General features: G+C 36.4%; 1 protein-coding gene across 1 annotated transcript in view; it reads left to right on the forward strand.

Annotated features, from left to right (window-relative positions):
• Positions 1–19,469, forward strand: part of LOC136771555 (thyrotropin-releasing hormone-degrading ectoenzyme) — a 133,253-nt gene that overhangs the window by 11,507 nt on the left and 102,277 nt on the right. The window lies entirely within an intron of this gene.

The raw sequence follows: 19,469 nt of genomic DNA on the forward strand, positions 1-19,469 counted from the left end.
TCTGCTTCTGTTCCCAGTACAGTTTAATCTATGAGCTTTGCGGTACTTGGTTGCGATGATGCTCGTTTTGTTGGTTCTTTTCCCTTCCGTCTGTGTGGCAGGCTACAGCTGGTGGTGGATGTTTCCGCCTAGTTTTAACAGGCATCAGCTATGGTGAACATACTGTATCTCCCCTCGCCTTGTCCTGCTTCATTGACTTCTTGTCAGTTTACATATTCATTTTAATATTTTATTGATTTCCTGTGAAGCTCTTCAATGCTGTGTTCTGTAGTCATGCATCAGACATGCTGATGTTTCCAGGCCCTCAGACATTTGGTCTTAGCAGGAACAAAGTTTACCAATATGGATGTCTGATCCTTTAGCCAATTTCTGACACACTCTAAAATTCCACATTTAAATACATTGGTGAAACTCATTAACCTCTTCTGTCTCAAACTGTATTTTTTTTTTACTTCCTTTGTCTTGTTTAACAGGTCAGGGACAGGGAGCAACCTATGTCTGAGTGTCTTTATTGGATGCAGATTTAAGTTTTATAAATGTAAAATGTGTCTAAAAACCAACAAAGAGTAAGAGCTACACACTCAGAGAACTACACTGAAAACATTTACTATTAGAGAGGTTAATTTAAAGAAAACTAATGATTAAGCAGTATCTGGACTAATTCCAACTGGCGTTGTGGTAAATCAATACACACATTTATCTGAGAAAGAATGAGGCCAGGGAGGCTTTTTCTAGGGTGACTAAATGAAAACTGACCAGCCCTTCATAATATTCCCCAGTGTTTCTACAGTTTGACATGTTAAAAAAGCAGCGCATAATAACAGTGGAAAAATCACACAGTCAGTGCCCTTTCCCAAGGAGCGCTCTGCAAAGTTAAGTGTTGTGAACTCAGGCAAGATACAGTTACTATAAGAGCCCTTCCCAGAAATGGTTTGAATATTAATTTTTCTGATTATATAAAGGCACCATCTGGGCAGAGGGTGTAGGCAGCAGTTGCATGCCCTCAGGAACATTAAGGCAAGCACTGATGTCCCCATAATAATCTAAAGACGTATTGCCGATAGCACGTGACAAACGTGCAAGACAAGACAGCAAAGTCCTTGAAAAAGGGAAAGGTTAATTTTGCAATCTCCAAAGGGGGACTAATATTAGACTCTTAACATTTACGGATTGCTTTCTTTGGGTATTAAGAATTAATTTAAATTTGCAAGTAGTTTGTATGTAAGCCACGGTTAAAACAATATATATTTTTACAAACTGTGATTATATACGTTTCTTAAGAAGACTGTAGAGATCCCTAGAACCAATACTTGAGTCTTGAATCTGGTCTTGAAATAACAATGGTTGTAGGTGTTCTTTTTTGATTGCTGTTTAGTGTACACACACATACTGATTGACAGTTCGTTTTCAAAAGTGGTCAGTATTATAATTTGTGAGACACTTACTTCAGGAGTCAAAATAACTTTTAAAGTGAGTCAGACTTTATAGTCTCTTTATAGTCTATAGTCTATAGTCTCTTCTCAGCTCTATCTTTTGAGCGATTGGTTTTGTTTTTGATGTGCACCTACTCCTTGATTTACTCCTGCTTCACTTCTGAGTGGCATACATCAAAGACGCTTTCTTTCATGTGCAACATTGGTAAATTGTCTCATCAGTGGATGAAGGATAAGTATTGCCTTAATAATCAAAAGAATGTGATGACAGCTGTCTCTTGGTCTGATAAGTGTTTGTAAATCAATGCCCTTTCATAGCTTACTTTCAACGTCATAGCTCAGACAAGTAACCTGAATGTTATTATTTTATATTATTATTATTATTATTATTATTATTAATAATAATAATAATAATAATAATAATAATAATAATAATATTATTATTATTATTTGTTGTTGTTGTTATCCAATAATTACACTTGTTTAATTAGTGAAGCATTTAAGCTTCTTTTTTAAATCAAATTGTATTTATTCAAAGAACGTAATACAACATACAAGTGAAGCATGTAAGTATTAATGAAGAATCTCATATACAAAAATGAGGCACCCAGGAATGATCTAGAATTCACCTTAAGTGTCATTGTATAGGATCAATCAAAGTAAGCCCATCCTGGAGTTAAAACATTAATTCTGTTTGGAGATGGAGAATGCACTATTGCTTCAATATAGGACAGGTTGGGAGATATACATGCATTGCATTGCTAAAGGTAACAAGACATGCTTTCTTCTGTAATGGATTCTGCCAGAGGTCATGTGCTCATGTGTAGAGGTTGTTGTTTTTTTTTTAAGGTAACATGACTGCCAATATGTTTTCTGCTGGCACTGATGGAATTATACGGTCAGGATTGTACATTTACCAGCACAATTATGGCAAGCATGAAGCCAAGAGCATCATGCATGTCAGGATTTAGAAATGTATTATAATATTTAATATCTATGAACGTATAAATCAATGGCTTGCAGCCATTTGTATTAGTCTGAGGTCTGCTGGGTACACATTTCAGATGATAAACCTGCTTATAGGATTGGGTTTACTTTCAGTTGTGAAAGACTCTTCCTCTCATAAAAGCAAAAGATGTACAAGATCGTTCCCTCATTAATTTCTCAGGTGCTGAGAAGATGGTGCGATCAGCCTTTTTTTCTCTTCTCTCTAAACTATGAAATATAATGTGCTGATCCTAGAGTAAAGGACACATTTGAATGCTATACTCTAAAGGTTATTGACATGGTGAATAAGGGGTAAACTGTTATTTGAAGCAATTATTTGTGCAGTGAACTGATTGGTTTACAAATGAATTAGAATGTATTGCTTTTAAAATTCAACATTTTATTTTTATACACACCAGAAATAAGGGCATTGAGATTGCATGTTTTTTAGAACATAAAAGGATAATATTTTAGGATTTCGTTCATTTATTGTAGAACTCATATACTGGTTAACTGCATTGTAAGGTCATATTTTCTTTTTAAGAGTTTCTAAAGAATTGCATTTTGTCATTGAGCTTGTCATATATGAAATACTAAACTGTAAGGTTTATTATTTTTACTTTTATTATGAAACATTGTATTCATTTTACAACACCACTGGTGGTGATTCCAGCTACACCTAGAGTAACACCCATGTCACATTTTAAAATACAATAATACAATTAGAAATAACCTATAAACAGCTGCTTATAGCCTTTTTTGCTGCCCATGTTTAGATAAGGGATTTACGTTAAGTGTACAATGTCTTAAACAAATCAAAGGCCTGGTTCACATTTTGACCCACCTTCCAATCATACAATACAAATTATATTTGACAACAGGAAGGGGGTAGAAGGAAAAATCATGCTTATAATATTTGGTGGGCCAAAGTTTGTTACATAGAGTATGTCTTCTTCCAAGCAAGAGGCAGAGGGAGGCAATAGAAACAGCTATATATTGATTTTGATGTCAAGGATAGTCAAATGTATGTATTATTACTGGATATTACTGGGAATTAGTGTAAGATTGACTCCTAGGTTTTACTGTATGTAGCACAACTTTTCCTGTAGCTAGCATACCTCTGGATAATCAGGGACCTCAACTTCCAAGGAGCAATAAGTAATCATTAATAAAGCTGACCTTTAGTCTCATTTAAGTGCTGTGTGTTTAAGTTCTTCTCCACCTCCCCATCCTGCTTGTTTTCCATGCAGCTGGGGGAGTAGCAACTTCTCTGCCCCCCTGCAAGGGTTTGCCGTGGGGCAGGAATGCTCGGTACCTCTTTTGTGCAGGGGTACCTCGAAGGGTGATGCCAAAGGGCAAACGATTTATTGTTATACAATGTAATTTATTCGCTAATAAATAGAATGGTTAACACGAGTTTTCCACACTGAAATTAGACACAGCTAGAGGTTCTTCCAGAGCACTTGCAACATTTTCTGTTGTGTAACACACAACAGGGAAAACAGCAGCTAAATAATTGCTAGGGAGATGTATGTGAACTATATCATGACATAGATTTTCCCATAAGATGCTAGAAAAAAATGATATCAAATACTTTAAACAATCCTACTAGAGTGCTTGAGGCGAAAGAAAAGGTGCTTGTTAAAATCTGCAGGGGAGGGGAGAGGTATATATAAATACCAGAAAGAGTCATTAGCAGAACGAGTCCAGTAATGTGTAGTATGAGGGTACAAGAGAGAGTAACTAAAATGTATGAACCTATTGTTGGCTACAGAAATAGATGAACCAGAGGTTGAGCCAAGGAAAATTGATCCCATGACAACGTCTCTTCCACCTGACATGCATAAAAGAGAACCCAAAGGCAGTAAAAGCAACGTCTGAGACATAATAGCAAGGTTGGAAGCCTGAGGCATTAGTTAGTGCATCAGGACCCCCTCCAGATAAGCTTAAGATGCAAATATTTTGTTATTGTAAATTCTTTGAAAAAACAATAACAATGGCTTTATCAAGGGATTTGTGCTTTCCAGAACTAAGTGTGAGATATTTGCCATAGGAGAGAGTATACACAATATATATTAGAGGTCAGCACAGGTAGCCAAACATCCAGGTACCCGTCAGCTTTTCTTTTTAATACATGGATTTCAGTTATTACATCGAGATTTTAAATACATTTTAGATCATATAGGCATCTTGGGAAAGTGTAATAATAATAATGTAGAAATAGGCTTGGAATTAATATTTGAATTGACTGACGGAAGATCAATACTTTTGAAAACAACAACACACGAAAGCACACGAAAGCACCATTGATGTGATTAGTAAGTGCTCGTGCTCGTGTAGGGAAGTTCTGCGTTCATTTTAGGCCCCAAGTTTTAATTCAAGATTTTCTACCCACAATCCCTCAGTTTGTTTTGTGCAAGATTTACATTATAAGGGAAAGTGTTCCAGCTGAGCAATTTTTTTTCTATTATGTAATTAAGACCTCAGGTAGAATGAAAACCATACAATAGTGTGGCCCTTGTGTAGATACGATGCGCCCTGGTAGATACTGATACATTATTAGCTGCTCACTGATTGGTCAGGGACTGCCTGCATATAAAGAGTGTGCATCAGGCATAGCAAGTTGGAATGAGTTGCATATATAACAGGAGTTACCATTGTGATACACATGCACAGTAGAGAATAAGGACTGAGATGATTATGCATATTTTAAAATATTAAAAATAGATCATTTTTCCAAGATTCTTGTATTGTTTTCCTTGTCAGAAGCAATCAGCATATTGCAACATGACACTGACATGTCTTCTGAAAACATTTATTCAGACCATATGCAAAAGCCAATGCTGTAAACAATTTATGAATTAACATACTACAAAAACATGCCTAACGTTTGTCAAATTATTTTGACACTGAAGGTAAAGTTTGCTTTTTAAATGACGCTCAGACTTGTATATGCACTGTGCTACCATTCTTTGACAGAGAAATTCAAAGCGAATCCACACAATGTTGGTCTTGCTTACATTAATTCTCTACAAATATTAATCAGTGTAAAGCTGAATTAAATGAGATTAGAGCTACAAAAAGGTAATTATCTATCTAATTTGTGTGAACATGTTTAAAGAAGCCCACTGCCATCTTGCTAAAGCTGAGATTGTAGTGTGTACAGCATGTAGTTAATTAGTGAGGTTTTATTTTTTTAATGTCTGCTATATTTTTAAACCAATAGCTTTATTTTGAAAGAAAGCCATTCAAAAAGCCTCACAGAGACAATACATTATCTTATTTTCTAATTTCGGTAGACTACACTCTGTGAGCTTCGCATTACCTTTAGCCCATTTGTCTGCTGTACTCTCCAGCGACAGTGATGTGACAAAACGAAGCTAGATGAAAATATGAAAATACAGGGATTTTCATCCAGATAAAAAATGCTGTTCTGAACAATTTTGAACAGTACTATTTCCTTTCTGTGACATAACCACAGAAATAATTTGGGTTGAATAAGTGCTATATGTTTAGCATTTGAGGACTTCTGGTATTACAAAAGAAACAACAAAATGAATTGGACTTCAGTGTTTGGCCCAGCCTTGTAGCAAGAGATGATAAATATCAATATGAAAATATGATACATTCTTAAAGGTTATTTTACTAATTGGAAACCCAGAAACACTCTTTAACTCATATGTCTTCCAGAATAAATCAGTATTACTTTGTTTCCCATGAAAACATAATGAACAAGGAATTTGAAACATTGTTTGTGTTACAGTTTGTTTGAGAAAATATGTAGGAATTTGGAGATTGTGCTATTTTAAGACTTAACAGATAACAGACCATGAAAAATCAATATGAGCTGGTAAAATTACTTCTCAAAGTTGGTTGGGGGTCAAATGTGTGAAGAACTTCGAAACGAAGAGCAATTCGATTCTTGTAATATCAGACAATTAATGACACAAAACCAGGAACAAGTAACTGAGATGGTTTATTTAAGGTCCGAAAAGGGTGTCCAGTTCACAGGCTGTGTCACTAATTCCTTGCTGTATCATTACCTGGCTAATTCTCCATCAGGAATCTATTTTATGATGCACTGTCTTACACTATTGGCTTTACAGGTGTGCTGATGATACAAAATTGTATTTCGTCTTAAAAACAACAAAATTCACAGCTGTCCCAATACAGTCATGCTGCATGACAAAAGAGAGGTCAGTGCTAATTGGCTCCCATCAATACCATTTTTACTGCCTGATTCTTCTCTGCTTGGCAATTGCCGGTCCAATTAGGAGTCTAGCAGCCTCCCTTGCTTTCATCTAGACTAGCAGTGGTATTTTCAAAGGGGCGAAATAAGGAATTGGTTTCAAAGTAATTTTTAAAACCTCATCTGTGTCAAGTTAATATTCTCCATTCAAAGGGTTGATATAAAATGTATCAAGAATCCACTTTATGCATACTGAGAAATACAGATGAAGGTGATGAAATAAATCAGTTTTTAAAGTCACAGAGTCTTCTGTCCATCTTGCGTTAGCTATATTAATAGCCTTTGACATAATAGCTCCTGAGACAGGCCATTTATAGTGGATGTTCACCTTTAAAGGTCTCTATAGGCTTCTGAGTTGCTCACCCGGTTAAGTCCTTTGGTCTTGGGGCTTCTAGTCTACCAGTGCGTATTTTGAAGGACACGTGTAAATTGTCTTAATCTTTTCCATGCTGGAATGGGGGTTGCAAATACTTTAGCTGAGTTGATTAAGAATTTATGACTCTGAAATCAAGGGTTACGTAAAGACAAAACAACTGGCTATAACAAATGGTCTTATGGTACAAACAAAACAGTAATCACTTTCCTGCACAACTCAGGTTGTCAGTGGCCCTAAGGCACAATATCATATCAACATAGTAGTTCCTAGACCTCACTGGTTTGCTGTGACTCATAATACCCAGATCATTATCCTCCTCCTAATTTTTAGAGTTGTGCATGAATAATCTGTAAACGTACGGCGCTTGTTGAGCCCCGTGTCTGAAGATGCGCATTGTACCCTGCCCTGAGTGGCCCTTGATCTCTTCCTGCATTTGTAGAATTTTGTGGGAATACAAGCTGATTTTATTTTTGTTCCATTTTTCAAATAGATTAAAAACCTTGCAATTGGAAATGTTGTATTTGTGATGTTTTTAGAGTGCCCTGAGGAATTATTTAGTTTTTACACAGTATTACAGGAAATTAAGATAATTTTTGGATTGATTGGTTCTTTCATAATGAAATAAATGAAACTTACCATTTCCAAGTCGTTTTGGCCATTCTTCTGACTTTCAATCAGTCTTAATTAATGTCTGTAGTCTCTCTGGGATAGTGAAATCGGTGCTATAGTGACTTCTTACATTATTACAAAATTATAAACGGCAGACCAGACACTTGATCTCACTTGAAGTCTTTCTGGTTTGCTGTATTTTCCATTGAATCTTTAAAAAATAAAACAAATTAAAAAATAAACCACCTGTATTTGTTTTCCTAATAGAACTGTGTAAAATTCTTTTGGGGAATTAAAATATCGTTACAAAGGTACACATTGTACAGTAGTTTAACAAATATGTAGAACACAATATAAATCAGTCAGCTATTCAGTGAAGCAACAATGCAGAACAGGGTAGAGTGACTACAGTACAGCAAACGAGGTGAAGGACTGTACCAGGCTTAAATAGCGAGCACGTAGTTGCACCATGAGCTAAACAAAAGGCTTGTCCTTGATTGCAAAGCAGAGAGAGAGATTGTTGGATCTATAGTTGCAGTCTCAATAGGAGTGAATAGGAGAAGGTGAAATAAGATTCTGCAGTCCTGGTAATTCAAGGTTCCATCACAGAGGAGCAGGGGGTGTAAATGTGTACATGTACATATTTGTTGAGTTGCGATATGGGCCTGTATTTCAGTTAAAACTGCCTGATTTCGTAAAACAATTATTTTCATTATCTTGTGTCCTCACCCTTCAAGGGGCTCCTGCGATAATTTGGCAATATTCGCATGCCTGGCTTAGCGGCAAGCAAACTTTGTCTGTGGTTCCAATGGCCTTAGTTTTCTTGTGTGTGTTAAACTGATTTTCCTGCCTGAACCATCACTTTAATTTATATACCAGACGTTGCATGCATTTACTCAGTGTATGGCATATACATGGCTGTATGGAATTCTAAGTACAGATTTCCACATGCAGATGAAATTACTTTGAGATGGATGCAGAAACCTTTAGCAAGAATGATACATACTGATTCAGTCAGGCATGTGATAATTCTTAAACACTGTGCATACAAACAAAATCAAATGATTTATTTATGCACAATTGATAAATATGGGCCCTGGAGTCTACTTTTTCCCCAAACAGAACTGAACGCTGCAGGAAATGATGATCAAGAATTACTCACTGCTCAAACTTTGCTGCTCCTTTTTAAATGGGAACATGCACAATTCCTATAATAACAATTTTATCTTTACATGATGTTACAGTGTATAGCAACATGTGTATAGTGTAAGTAAGACATATAGCAATTTCCAGTTCATGTAAGCAACTTCACAATTTCATTTCATTTCAGTTATATTATGTATTGTTTTTGTCCTTTATTGGATGGGAAGAAGATTCATATATTAAACTTTACACACCAAATAAAGACCCAGACTAGGACCCCTGTCCTTGATGGCATTTTATGGATTTTTATTTTGGCAAACAGATGGTGACTTTGATTTGGTCTGGACCAAAGTTGAATTCAAGGATTGAACAAATAATAATAATAATTTTCAAAATACAACATTATAGATATAAAACCAAAGAAAAATAGTTTTTTTTTTTCAAGTGTTTTTTTTTCCTTGAGCCAAATAAAGAATCGCTTTGGTTGTCATTCTGTTTCCATGGTGATAGTTTGCTTTCACCCAGGAACACCCACTTTTATCATGACGTCCTGCAAATTAAGGGCAGCGGTGTGGGCTCCTACTTAAAGAAGTCATGCACCGGGCCAAATACAAGGGCTGTTTCATCCACAGGAAACATTTATGTAAAACAATATTCCCTGGAAATTCAGTGTTGTCAGGTGCATTTGTCTGTTTAAAGAAAAGTGTTAAGCATATTCAAGTTGTGATGCATCACTTCTTCATTTCTTAGAGTTTAATACTTTGTAATGTGATATTTCACATTTCAGACTGAGAATTCATATTTTGTATAATTTTAGTATGACCCCAGCCTTCTGGTGCGCCATTATTCTTAGTTTTTCTCCCAAATGAGCACATATCTCACCATTTCCTGTGACAACAGCCACACATAGACACTGTCCCAGTTGTGAATACTTTTTGCTTCTCATCTTTGTTCTTCAGCAGCACAATGAATATGAGATTATCATGTTGTCTTCTTAGAGGGCTTGAGTCCTTTTGATTTTTTATTTAAGCGTGTGATCATAAATAACGTGTTTTAAAGCTGGTAGGGAACAAAGCCTACTACAGTGTTTCTGAATTATTAAGATGTATTTTGAAATACCAGCAACTTTCAAACCTAAAGTAGTTTGGCTTAACTGCTTTGTTATGTTTGGCATCTCAGTTGTGAATAGATATCTATTCAAGGCATATATAAACACAATCATTTTAACACAGTCTCAGATTCTTTAAATACTGATTAGGGATGTGAATTAACATTTCACACTGAATACAAACAATTCCATTTATTTCATCTCATGCTAGCTGTACGTTCACAACCCAGTTGTACTCTGTAATTCACCTCCTGCTTTTGGTTTAAATCAGTTCCATTTTTCTTTAGGACTAATGCTGTTGGGTCACATTGTCAGCCTGATGCTGGAACCCAATACATCACTCAAAAGACTGCAGGAGGTAGAGCAAATTGGAGTTTAGTTACAAGCGAGGAGCTAAAGAGGAAAAATAAAGAGGAACTCAGTTCTATGCTGTTCAAGATTCTAAAAGGTGTTCTTATTTTAAAAAAGCAGATGTTTTTTTTAATTTTTGGGGGGGAAATCTGCCAGTCTTTTTCTCTCAGGTTTGTGTGTGGCATGTGTTTGTGGATCATATTTGTCCCGACCTAAAAATATGGCTTTGTAATATTGTCTGGGTTTCTCTTTAATTGCTTTGGAAGCTGAACCCTTGAGACCCACTGTTACACGCTCAGTGATAGGGATTTAGCACAGCTATGGTATTATAAAGTAAACACTGCAGGATGTGAAGAGCGGTCTTCCGTTAGTTACATTTACTATGGATTTATAACAGGGATTTAATCTGAACAAAATGGACTCCTGAGAATTGGTCCGTAATCCATGATGTAATCCTATAATTGGATTGATTATTACAAAGAAAACAGTGTCGAAATGCAGAGTGAACAAATAGAGAGACTACAACATTGGAATCCACTACATTTCTCACTGTGGCCATTGACACAATTAGACATTTCCCTCTCAGGTATCATGACGAGGCACAGACTGGAGCTATGCCTGATTTATATTTACTGTACATTTTCTAACAATGAGATTGAGATGCACAGCTTTCTGTTAATGCCATGCCCTTATTGCCCCTGTGGCAATTTTTATAAGCAATGCCCATACCTCCCTCTTATGTCATGTATACAGCCATTTAAAATTAAATCTTATGGATAACTGTGAGACCGCTGTAGGCCAGATCCCACTTACTCTATCTGTGTTCTGTGTAGACTGACATTTGATTTCCAGCCCAGATTGACAACAGCTGTTTTGCTTTATTTCTTGACTGATCTGAGGGGCTCTTTTTCTAATTCCTAAGCTGTAATATTGGAGTAGGAGGCTGTACAATCAATATACTACTATCCACAGGAAACACTTGATGCAGTGAATGACCTCCTTTTATTCGTAACATTACTTACTTATTTATTTCTCATTTTGTCTGCATTCAGATTTATTTTATTGGGGCTCTAGAGTTATACTGAACAAACAGAGATTCAAAATGCTTTTAGCTCTCCCTCAATGGCCTGTGAAAGAAGAGAGAGGCAGCACCAGTGTAAAACATCTTTGTTCTGTGTCTTTTAAAATGACAACAATTTAAAAACCTTTCCTTTCAGGCAGGTGGAAGAGCTCTGCACTATAGTCTTTCAGAGAAAAAGACCATTAGTGTAATGTGTGTGTTATTTTGGAGTGTGGCTTTGCTTGGGCACATATTGAATCCTTATTGCAAAAGGCATTAATATATTTTAATGGGAACCTCTCATTAAATTATAATAAAGTGAGCCAGATTAGAAGCATGAGGAACCACTACATCGTTAGCTACGATGGATGTGTACCTTTACTCCAAATAATGTCACTGTAAATAGACCTTTTTAATCATTAAAATGCTGTGTTCTGCTTTAGTAATTATGTAGGTTCTACATAAGTAATAGTACAAAGAATGACCCTCTGGGAGCCATTTTCACCTGGAAATATTAGGCCTAGCTCATTCTAAACAGACAAGAATGTGACAAAGGAAATAAGCTTTTTTTCAGTTAGGCAAACATGAAAACTGCACTCCATCCAAGGTTCCCTTTTAAGCCTTTTCTGTTTTACAATTGCTTACAAAGTAATGAGTAGCTAGCCTTTGCCCAAGTACTGAGAAAACTCATTTAATTTTGAAGGCCGGTTCTGCTAACAGATGCTTACTATGTCACAAATTTCCCATGCAATTTCTTTTCTTGAATTATTACCGGGCCTGCCTTATGTATAACATCCACTTGCTCTTCATTGGTTTCCACAGACAAGCAAATCAATCACTTCAATTCATTGTTCCAACCAAATCTCTTTTATTTGTAAGAGCATGTTTAGCTTGAGGGGTGACAAAGTAATTCTGCAATAATTAGTTTGAGTTTCAGAAGGATCTACCCATGGACCTTAGATTCAGGAGGTCACAGAGAAAGGTTGCAGCTTAAGAACAAATGTTGTATGTTTTACACTTTCTATCTGAACACAAGACTAAAATGAATGTTGCTTTTACACCATGATCTTCGTTCAGTCGACAACTGCTTGCATAAACAAGCCAGAAAAAAGGTACGATTTTGGAGTGGCCATCCTTGTCCATTACAGTGGAGGTTGAATGATTGGTATTTCTCATGCTGACTTTGATGGAAAACCTATTCCATCGGTTTAGCTGCTACTGGCATTTAATTTGAATGAATTGGAAACAAATAAAATGTAGCCAATGTCCAAAATCCTAAAAAGGATTCTAGATTGTTTGCTTATTTCATGCATACCAGTTCTTTAATCTTGTGTTGATCTCTCAGATTTAGCCTTGGACCCATGCCAGGTAATCAACATAAAAAAGGACTTGTAGAGAATGGAAAGGAAATAGCAAATGTTTTAAACATGTATGTTATGCAGGTGTTCTGTGAGGAAGAAAATTATTTCTAATACAATACCTATCCACAATAAAATGGCACCAGGCTTATTTGTATTATATTTGAAGTATTTTTTAGTCGTTTTAAGAGGATCAAAGGAAATACATTTCAACTTGTTCTATCAACTTTTTTTTTGTACAACTATGGTATAAATATAGCCACTTTACAAAAAGGTTATTGCTACCCTGGAGAGAGTTCAAAGAAGAGAGATCATAGTAATTCTAGGTTTCAAGGGAAGGTCATACCCTGAGAGGTTAAAGGAGCTGAATCACTGTAACTGATCAGAGGAGACTATGAGGGGATTTCATTTAGACAGTCAACCCAAGTGACTACTTCACACTGAACAAAGATTAGGTGTGTCTAGGACTGTGCTTTTGTTTGCAGATATGATATAATCAGAATTGTTGATTTTTCACTGTTTATTTTATAGGGGCTTATAAAATCTTATACAGTTTTAGTATAGATTTAAAACATACATTGTTGAATTAGTGTTTGAGTTGATTACTTAATGCCTTTATAACCCAAACCCTAGCAAAGCCTAAAGTCTACCCTCTGAAAACACCCCAAGAAGAGGGCCACAGAGGATAAGCACACAATTATTTTACATTCCTTACACTTAAGTCATTTTACAGCATCTGTGAATGAACATGTGATATATCAAATGAATAATAGATGTCTCTCATTGAAATGGGATGTCATTCAGACATATCCATAATCTGCACAGCGATATGCATTTCATATTCATCTCATCATTTCATTTTTATCAGTTATATTTCAAAACCTCTCTAAAGCATATATCATAAAGGCGTTTAGGGGGATCTAAGCCCATTGCAAATATCATATTTAAAATTATGCATCAAGATAACTGGAAAGTTTGAAAATATCACTAAACATTTTAAAGACATCTTTAAATATTTAAATATATCTCCAAATGAATTAAAGATATCCCTTCATAATAATTTAGCTTGCTATTCTATACAGGGTATTACCACACCATATCACAAAAGGATAACAGTTTTGCACTTGCAGCTTACTAACAGCTAGAGGGTACGTACTCCTGTCCTCTTATGGCAGAAAAAATAGGAAACTGTGCTATAAGGCTTTAAGAGTTGTAATTAATGAAACAAAACATGAAAGCCTGTGAGGGAACATACGGCATCTTGATATTTTTAATTGCAAAAAGCCTATGGTAAGAAAACAGTGAAGTGGCATTGACACTGGGCACAGTGCACCCTAGAACCAAAAACCTATAAATATGCTGCTTAAGAAAAGATTGCAGCTGTGCATGTATTTAGCCTGCCAGCAGCAACCCAACGCAAATTATGGGCATGAGCAATTGGAAAATGAGTGCCTTAGCACTGGAATTCCCAAGCAAGGAAGACTATTGTTCTCCTCATATAGGGGCCAGGGGACCACACTGTGGTTGTGATAGTACTACCAGGTAACCAATTTTGGAAGGAATTAATAATACCAAATAAAACAATGAATATTCTGACTTTATGGAATGCCAATCACAGGTGGGAGTAAGAGCTTGGGAGGTCAGGGAGGTCAGTCAGCTCACATCAGCCAGGTTCCCTGGTTCAGACGTGTGCATCTACACTCACCTAAAGGATTATTAGGAACACCATACTAATACTGTGTTTGACCCCCTTTCGCCTTCAGAACTGCCTTAATTCTACGTGGCATTGATTCAACAAGGTGCTGAAAGCATTCTTTAGAAATGTTGGCCCATATTGATAGGATAGCATCTTGCAGTTGATGGAGATTTGTGGGATGCACATCCAGGGCACGAAGCTCCCGTTCCACCACATCCCAAAGATGCTCTATTGGGTTGAGATCTGGTGACTGTGGGGGCCAGTTTAGTACAGTGAACTCATTGTCATGTTCAAGAAACCAATTTGAAATGATTGGACCTTTGTGACATGGTGCATTATCCTGCTGGAAGTAGCCATCAGAGGATGGGTACATGGTGGTCATAAAGGGATGGACATGGTCAGAAACAATGCTCAGGTAGGCCGTGGCATTTAAACGATGCCCAATTGGCACTAAGGGGCCTAAAGTGTGCCAAGAAAACATCCCCCACACCATTACACCACCACCACCAGCCTGCACAGTGGTAACAAGGCATGATGGATCCATGTTCTCATTCTGTTTACGCCAAATTCTGACTCTACCATGTGAATGTCTCAACAGAAATCGAGACTCATCAGACCAGGCAACATTTTTCCAGTCTTCAACTGTCCAATTTTGGTGAGCTTGTGCAAATTGTAGCCTCTTTTTCCTATTTGTAGTGGAGATGAGTGGTACCCGGTGGGGTCTTTTGCTGTTGTAGCCCATCCGCCTCAAGGTTGTACGTGTTGTGGCTTCACAAATGCTTTGCTGCATACCTCGGTTGTAACGAGTGGTTATTTCAGTCAAAGTTGCTCTTCTATCAGCTTGAATCAGTCGGCCCATTCTCCTCTGACCTCTAGCATCAACAAGGCATTTTCGCCCACAGGACTGCCGCATACTGGATGTTTTTCCCTTTTCACACCATTCTTTGTAAACCCTAGAAATGGTTGTGCGTGAAAATCCCAGTAACTGAGCAGATTGTGAAATACTCAGACCGGCCCGTCTGGCACCAACAACCATGCCACGCTCAAAATTGCTTAAATCACCTTTCTTTCCCATTCAGACATTCAGTTTGGAGTTCAGGAGATTGTCTTGACCAGGACCACACCCCTAAATGCATTGAAGCAACTGCCATGTGATTGGTTGGTTAGATAATTGCATTAATGAGAAATTGAACAGGTGTTCCTAATAATCCTTTAGGTGAGTGTACATACTCACACATAATCCAAGACTGAGCTTCATATTAAACTGCCCAAGATAGTTGGTACATGTGTATTTCTATTTAAAATGTATTGAAGAAGTGTACTTTTTGCAACAGATGAACATATTGTAAGACGAATATTTTGTGTGGATTAAAGGAAATTGTTTTGGTAATGACTTACATCGTGCTGAATCAGCTAAGACTGGATGCACATCACAACAATACCATAGTTAAAAAGTCATGAGAATTGGTTGGCAAACCATGACCTACAACCATATATTTAAATCAATACTAGAATTTAAAGCAAGGAATGATTCAACTGGCACAACACAAGTTAATGATGAAAATTGATTTCAAGCAATATAATATAATAATAATAATATATAAATATACTCACACACAATGACAATTAACTTCTACCTTGTTGATTCCTATGGTGAGCTCTAAAGAACAAACATAACCTTTTGTGAACCTTATGGGAAACCTGTGTGTAGTCTATATAATAGGTGTAAATTATGCATATACATTTAATTGGATGCATTATATATATATATATATTGCAGAATTAAACTTTAGGATACATCTTTATTAATTACAACACATTTCAGAATTTGCACTTCAGAATTGTTACAAAAGTACCTGATTTATGGATGTCACACTATGTTTCTACCTAATCAATTAAATAAGAGAGCATGTTTTTTTAGCCACTTAGAACACAGTAATGTATAAAAATAATATAACCCAGGATCTCTCCTACATTTTGGTATATTTGATTACATTAAGGTTGTAAGGTTTACACTAAGTTTCTGCCTTTTACATTTCATAGCTAATTAACCATTTAATATGCATAAATGGGCTTCAATAGCCATTGCTATGGGCGAGAATTTTTCTATTGCATCGTTCAGTTATTTTGTCTGACACTAATCAATGTGTACAATGTATGGATGTACCGCAATTTGAATGACCTTATATCAGCCCTTTTGTTTCCACTTTCTTCTTTTAACTCACAATGTGGAGTAGAGAGAGGATCAGAGAGGGGGCGTCACAGTGTACACTCTCCACACATAAGTGCATACTCCTTGGGTGCTCCAGGCCTCAAGCTCCCATGGTGAGAAATTAGTGAGAGCTCAGCACCCTCAGGCCAGATTTATTTATACAATAACACGAGGTTACTTAGTAAATTAAATACAGTGAACATTTAAAAACATCACCACCACCAACAACACTTGTATATTACGTCAAGACAGAAGGTGTTGGTGCAGAAATCTCCATGCTATGCTGGTGAAAGACTTTGTACACTGGGCCATTACAGTTTGAACTCAGAACCACTTTCCACTTCTAAAATAATCCAATACGTCAAACTGTTCTTCCCAGTCTAATCAATTCATATATTACCAGCTTTCCCATTCAGGCTCTCCAAAGCTGCTTCCCACATTAAGCATACAATACTGTCTTTTATGAGGAACTAATACTTTTAAACAAACCGTGTATGGCTCCTTGAAAGCTCTCTTTTACAGCATAAGGTTACAAATGCTTTATTGTTAATTACTTTGGTAATATCCTAGTTTGGGGAGAGAAGGGCACATTTGGGCTGTTTTTCAAGAACCCTTACAGTGGTAATCTCCACAGTGTGGGGGGAAATGGAATTGGACAAAAGCCAGGGGTTAAACTACAGAAGCATGTTTGGAAAGCAATTCACTCGAGCTCTTTCCACTCTTTCATTGTGTAGCATGGCACACTGTCAGAGGTCACAACAGGGTCACTTACAGTCTGTCATAGCCGTCAACCTTTAGCAGCTACCAGTGCATTAGTGTTGTCTTTTTGTGCTGGTAGTGCAGCGTGGAGTTGTTTGTGGCAACTAGTGCAGCTATGTAATCTCCTCTTTTTAATGTATTTCTCTGCAACCAATGTTGTTTTCTTTGTAGAGTTTTAATTGGTTTTCAATAATCCCGTAGTCTATCCTTCAGTTATGATGATTTGTATAGAAATCATGCACACTATTTTATTATGCAACCTCAGGCACACTGAAGAACATAAACACTTTTTATTTGTGAATATATGCATTCATTTGTGTATTTATTTATTTTTCATTCAAAGGGTTTCTCATTGAATACAAAAAGCTTAAGCCTGACACAGATTTAATATCAGATTTTAAGCCATTCAGATAATATCAGTTTAGATGAGTATTTTCTCAGTTCGGGGTAAGCTTGTAACTGATATTGCCTTAATCGCTCATGCTTTTCAATAACACATAAAACATGCTTTTGCAAAGTGTAACCTGATCAGAAAAATAAACAAATTATGTATTTTTATCTTGTTTTTTTGTTTGTTTGCATTTTTTTATTATTTTTAAAAGGAATGGTATAGTTTCTCAGTGTTTGATTTCTGTATGGATAGATTAGGTAGATAAGCTTTGGGGTTTAGTCAGGACTCACAAACCTGAAAAAAGTTGTGACTCTTTATATCCTACTGATGGTGCCGGCAGCTTGTTCTTGGTGAGGAGAATTTCCACAGATTTGCTCTATTTCATGCTTCTTCTAGCACCCTAAACATTGAGTCAGTATGGGGTCATAACATTATGAACACTCCAGTTCCAAAGAACTCTGTTTAACCAGATTTTAATGGTTGGCTGCTTCACATTTCATCTTTGGAAATAGCTCAGGTGGCCACTGACAGAAAAAATCAGTTTTCACTCTTTAAACAGCTAACAGCCTTTTAAGCAACTGAGTATATTTAGAAGAATTTTGGACTGAGTTGAAGGCAGTGATGGAGAATATCACATAATAGAAAGTCTGTCTATCCTGCCCTCAGATCAAACCAGTATTTTCTATGTATTTTTGTTAACATATTCCTAAATAGGTGTAGAATAAATATGTTTTCTCTTATACTTCTTTATTTCAGTTGTTATTTTTCATTGACTTTAATGTTATGGGGAACAAAACTGCATACACACAAAATTCTAATACATTTTTTCTCAAGTTTAGTAGCACATCCCCGGCTATATCTGCAATTTCGTGCTCTTCTCTGAAACGTAATGTTTAACAATTTCAATCCTAGGGAGCAACTAGTAGCCCAGGGGGTTGTTTAATCCATTTTCCATTCATGTCTTTGTTGTTTGAGGTATGACCAGCAATCACCATAGCAAAAGACACGTTAAGTTCTTCAATTAGACTCTCTGTTTGAGCTGTCTTTCATGTGCCATGGAAAAACAAGGCAGATATAATACAAATATTTGGTACCTGGCTGACAGACAATTATGTACAATTGAGACTGCAGAACCACTGGCCCAGGAAACACAGAGTGGAAACAGTAATCGTTTTTAGTGAAATTGATTTATATAAATGAGCCTGTTTTATTTGTGCTGCTGCCATCCCAGTGCTGGAATATTGAAACGATATTTCATTCTCTTACCTATACAAGCATAGGAAATAAGGTCTTGTATTCTTAAGTATTTCCAATAAAATGGTTGATACCAAAAATAAAATATATGCATTTTACAATGTATCACATATAGTACTTAAATTCCTTTGAATTAAACACCTTTATAGATTTATGTATAGACTTAGATTTGTGGCCACTTACATTATAATTGTACATACTTATACTTACATATTATTAGATGCGATGATATTCTGGGACAAATTGAACATGTTATTTTTGTTCAAGGAGTCAAGGAGCCTAGTTGATTACTTCAGCTTTGCCATGATTCTTAGAGAGAAAGTGCATTGTGCAGTAGGACATAGAAAAGAGGGACAAACATTTGATATAGATATAGCCTAAGGTGATGAAACATTCAACCTGTAAGACAAAGTCCAATGATCTTGCTTTCTTCTGCTTATAGCATTTCCTCATACAGGCCTCCATCTCATGTGGAAATCCTCC

The sequence above is a fragment of the Amia ocellicauda genome, chromosome 15 (genome assembly GCF_036373705.1).
Source record: "Amia ocellicauda isolate fAmiCal2 chromosome 15, fAmiCal2.hap1, whole genome shotgun sequence".
Lineage (NCBI taxonomy): Eukaryota > Metazoa > Chordata > Actinopteri > Amiiformes > Amiidae > Amia > Amia ocellicauda.